The 5,053-nt window shown below is 57.5% G+C and overlaps 1 pseudogene; it reads right to left on the bottom strand.

Moving 5' to 3' along the window:
• Window positions 1-405: 405 nt before the first annotated feature.
• The window catches only part of LOC112410171 (E3 ubiquitin/ISG15 ligase TRIM25-like), a 12,047-nt pseudogene continuing 7,399 nt past the window's right edge, over window positions 406-5,053 (bottom strand).

Below are 5,053 nucleotides of genomic sequence, written 5' to 3'. Positions count from 1 at the left end.
CGGGCAACAAGGCCCTGGTGCTGAGTAGCCAGGACCAACCCAGAGAACCTCTGATGGGGTTTGGTAACTCAAGCGCGGGGGAGGCCGTGCATCCTGGCCAGAAACCTCCCCGCCGCCCCGGAGGCCACAGGGCTGTCCCCAGTCCAGGGGGCTCTCCATTCTGGTTCAGAGCCCTTCTCCCGTGACGGTGAGGCCAGAGGGGTCGGCCTGTTTTCTGGGATTCCCAGGACCTCCCGGGACCACTGGGCAGGCGCCGCAGGTCAAGTCCAGGCAGCGGGTCGGGAGGCAGGTTCCCCGCCCACCCCTCAACCACGGGCCAGGGGTCCCCGCGGGCCGGCCACCCTCCCCAGCGCGCCCCGCCCAGCGGGCCAGCCAGCGCTTGAGTCCAGCTTTATTGGCCGCCGCCTACGCCCCCGGGCGCTGCTTGAGGGTGACCGAGGTGCCGCTGCTTACCATGACTGCGGGGTAGAGCGGCTCCAGGAAGGAGGCCAGGAAGCGGTAGATGAGGCTCACGCCTCCCGCCACGCCATAGGAGAGGCAGCCGGCGCCGCAGTCGAGCGCCACGCCGAGCGTGCGGTGGTAGCCGCCGTGCAGCACCGTCTGCGTGTTGTGTGCCACACGGAGAACTTGAGCGAGTCCCACTCCAAGCACCACGAGTAGGGGTTGCGGCCTAGCAGGTAGATGATGTTGCGGCGTGGGCGGCCGCTGAGCGGGGGTGGGGGGGATGCGGCGGTAGGTGACGCCCAGGCACGCCCACGAGTTGGACACCTCGGCCTCCCACTAGTGGCAGCCCTCTGCCAGGCCGTGCGAGCACAGCACCTGCGGCCACTGCTTGAAGCCGCCCGGGAAGGGGCCGCCCCCGGCGAAGGGCTCCAGGAGGATGCCCAGGTTTAGCACCGAGTGGGTCCCCTAGAACAGGAACAGCTCCTCACTGGCCGTGGCGGGGTGGAAGTTCAGGTTGCAATAACCTGGGGCAAGGGGGATGGGAAAGGAGGCCAGGGTCATTGGCCCCGGGTGCAGAGCGCTGGAGGCCCAGGGAGGGGCCGAAGCCGCATGGCTTTTGCACAGAAGTCACCAAATGTTTCCACCCCCAGCTCCCAGAAGTGGCCCCTCTATACCCCCCTCTTTAAGTCTCCAACTGTGGCCCCCTGGGGGTGCTGACATAGTCCGGAGGAATGATGAGTTGGGTGCTGTCCAAAGGTCTGCCTTCCTAGAGAAGTTGCGAACCGAGAGTCCTCCTATCTGCCCCCCTCTCCCAAAACCCTAACATAATCTCCTTTTTTGTTTGTTCAGGGCACAAGATTGAGTGGGACTGAGGGAGGGTCAAGAGCTCCTGGAGCAGGTCACTCAGAAGGGTTCATCAAAGGCAATGCAACCTTAACCCTGGAGATCTCAGAGAAATCACCGGTGATTTCTTAGAGAATCACTTGGCCCCTAGCCCAGCCTGGGAGAGGGGCTGCAGGGACATTAAGTGAAAAGGGAAATTGGCTGAGGAAGAAATGGGCTGGGTCGTCCAAGCTGGCTTGGCTAAAGTCCAGGGGTGGTCGGCAGGCACCTAGCTGAGGGCAGAGGTTGTGCCATATCAGGGCCACGGGGGGCTGCAGAGCTGGCCTCTGGGTAGTAAGTGAGGCCTTGCCCACCCATGGGGGTGGGACAGGACGGCCTTCTCCCCTTCCTATCAGGGCCTTGGAGTCACGGGCCAAGTCCTTCTGAGGTCTCCAGCCCAGAGTGCGAGGTCAGGGCAGGAGAGAGCTGGCACCTCTCTGGAGCCCTGGCCTGAATGAAGGTGGGGCTCGGTAAGTCAAGGCACCCAACGGCCCTGTTCCTTTCCTTCCCACCCCTGGGGCTGGACCCCAGTACTGAGGACTCACACTTGAGAAGTGTTTCCCTGTCCACAGCTGGGGGCAGCACCTCATAGGAGTTCCTCTTGATGCCTGGGGAAGATGGAGGGGCTTTGCTGAGGACACTTTCACAGCCCAGCATCTTTCCAGAGAGAGGCATGGGCTTCTAGGAGGTTGAGTTACCTGGGGAAGGTGAACACAGACAGGCAGGGTTCTCTACAAGTGCCTGGAATCCCAACCGCTGCCCTGTAGGGCCGGCCCACACCCAGAATGCAGGTGAGTCTTCAGGAGTCCCAGGCAACCAGGTACTAACCAACCCTTCAGGAAGAGCTGGTTGATGAAGCTGAGACCCACGTCCACCAGCCGGGTCCGGAGCTCTGCCAAGGTCTCTGGCAGCAGGAGGAAGCTCTGCTTCTCCTTACACTTGGTGCTCATCAGGGGTTCCATGCAGGCCGGGAAGTGCTTCAGCCTGGGGAACTCCTGCGTGCAGGGCCGGGCTGGCAATACCATTTGTTAGCCAGGCCCCAAGCAGATTCCAGGAACTCCTGCTTATGCCAGGGGCTTAGCGGTCCCCAGAACCATGGGGCAGGTGGAAAAGCTGCCCATGTTCAAACCTGGACCTCTTTCTCCCCTCCTCCCGGTTTTCTGGACATCTTAGGTTAGGGATGTTAAAGGCACAGCCACTGTGGCCTAGTGGAGGTTGTGATGGGCGTGGGGCAGAGGTGGGGGTAGGGTGGGGCCTTGCCTGCAGAAATTGCTGGTGGCTCTGGTTGGCAAGCAGGGTGTGGAGCCAGATGCTGTCCCCCCTCCAGCTTCAGGAGGCGGTTGTGGCTCTGCTGGATGGAGCCGCCCAGCTTCCCCAGGGCGGCCGCCTCCTCTTTCTCCATGAAATCCAAGACCTTCATCTGCATCTGTTTGACCTCCTGGATGACCTCCGAAAAGCAGGCGTTCACCTCATCCTGAGCTGTCTGGATCAATTTCTGGGGGGTGGAAGGGCGTATAGAGAGGCATCTCTGAGCCCCAAGCCAGTACCGCCGTTGTCTTCTGCTTAGGCATTCCGTCTCTGTCCTCCTGGCCTCACCCCATTCCCTCCAAGCCCTGAGAGGTCCCCTCAGTCTGGGCTGCAGCTGGGGGTGGACCAACCTTACCGAGAGAAATGCCACCTGGCCCCGGCGCTTTTGGCTGTCAGAGGTGACGACCGGCATCTGGCTCTCCACGTTGGCCTGGACCTTCTGAACCTTGACCTGGGGTGAGAGGGTGGGGTGCAAGAGGAGAGAGCCACTGATTCAGAGAGGTGCCCCAGCAGAAGCGCTTCTGTAAGCAGCCCCACGTCAAGCCCAGAAGAGACGGACCTCTCACATTCTTTGTTTTTTTTTTTTAAAGAATCAATTTTATTTAGTTAGTTATTTTTTGGCTGTGCTGGGTCTTCGTTGCTGCGTGCGGGCTTTCTCTAGTTGCGTTGAGCGGGAGCTACTCTTCATGGCGGTGCATGGGCGTCTCATTGCGGTGGCTTCCCTTGTTGCGGAGCACGGGCTCTAGGCGCACAGGCTTCAGTAGTTGTGGCTCGCGGACTTAGCTGCTCCGCGGCATGTGGGATCATCCCGGACGAGGGATCGATCCCATGTCCCCTGCATTGGCAGGTGGATTCTTCTTAACCACTGTGCCACCAGGGCAGTCCTTACCTCTTACATTCTTAAGAGGTTTGAATGAGAATGAGGATGGACAGAACGGAAGGGTAGATGGCCCAGGGCCACCTCTCTTTTTTTTTTCTTTGGCCAAGTGGCATGGCATGCGAAATCTTAGTTCCCCGACCAGGGATCGAACTTGTGCCCCCTGCAATGGAATTGCGGAGTCTTAACCACTGGACCACCAGGGAAGTCCCTGAGGGCTACCCCTCTGCTCCTGTTCTCTCACTCCCTGAGAGACTCTCTCCTCGTTCTTAGGTATCAGGTTCTTTGTCCCTGACAGTGATGACCATTGGGTTTCAGATCACAAGAAGCTGCTGTGGAGGGTTCAGTGACTTGAGAAGCCTGAGAGGCAGTGGGGCGAGGAGGGGCCCATCAGATATGGAGCACTTGGCTCCCTGGGCAGCGCTGCCAGGCCCAGGCAGCATTATGTTTCCAAGTTCCACATAAGCCTTTAGTCTCACCTGTTCCAGAGGTGGGCACTGTCATGTTTTACAATCTGCTATAGGACAGTACTATTCCAAGGGCCTGTCTATGAACTGTTGCTGACCCACAACAGAAGAAGCAGCTCCTGCCAGACTGTAAACCAACACGCTGCTTCCTTTGTTGAGAAAGTCTCGCTACGAAAAAAGCATCAGCTGAACCGCAGAGTGCGATGAGCTGGCTTACATTCCGGCACAAGCTCCATTCTTGCCAGGGACCGTCAACAGGTGGCTACATTGGAAGAGCACAGTTCTAGAATATACATGATAGAATGTCTAAAATATAAGTGTTCCATTATAAAAGCAATACAAATACAGTAAACAAAATTTTAAAATAGAAAAAAGGGGGATTCCCTGGTGGCACAGTTGTTAAGAATCCACCTGCCAATGCAGGCGACATGGGTTCGAGCCCTGGTCTGGGAAGATTCCCACCTGCCGCGGAGCAACTAAGCCCGTGCGCCACAACTACTGAGCCTGCGAGCCACAACTACTGAAGCCTGTGTGCCCTAGGGCCTGTGCTCCGCACAAGAGAAGCCACCGCAATGAGAAGCCCATGCAGCACTATGAAGAGTAGCTCCCGCTCGACACAACTAGAGAAAGCCCGCACGCAGCAATGAAGATGCAGGGCAGCCAAAAAATCAATCAATCAATCAATAAGAAAAAAGGAAGGGATTCACCCAATTGAACATGACATGTTTGTATTTTGATATGTTCTCTTTCAGCCTTTCCTTTTTCTGTGCAAAAAAAATTTTAATAGGATTCATCACAAATAATTTTGGATCCTTATTCATTCAACTTGCCATCACTTTTCATGTCCTGGCAGGACCCTCGTGACCATCTTTTTTTTTTTTTTTGGCCACGCAGCACCGCATGTGGGAGCCTCGTGCGCAGACCAGGGATGGAACCTGTGCCCCCTGCAGTGGAAGTGTGGAGTGTCAACCACTGGACCACCGGGGAAGCCCCATCGTGACCATCGCTGTAATGGCTACATAACTTTCCTCCGAGGAAAGGGGTGCCCAGAGCTTCTGAGAGATTTTCCCTTTCC

This window comes from Neophocaena asiaeorientalis, unplaced genomic scaffold, assembly GCF_003031525.2.
Source record: "Neophocaena asiaeorientalis asiaeorientalis breed wild unplaced genomic scaffold, Neophocaena_asiaeorientalis_V1.1 scaffold30, whole genome shotgun sequence".
In the NCBI taxonomy this organism is placed as follows: domain Eukaryota; kingdom Metazoa; phylum Chordata; class Mammalia; order Artiodactyla; family Phocoenidae; genus Neophocaena; species Neophocaena asiaeorientalis.
Note: the sequence above shows the minus strand (reverse complement) of the source record. Positions and strands in the feature narration are given on the sequence as shown.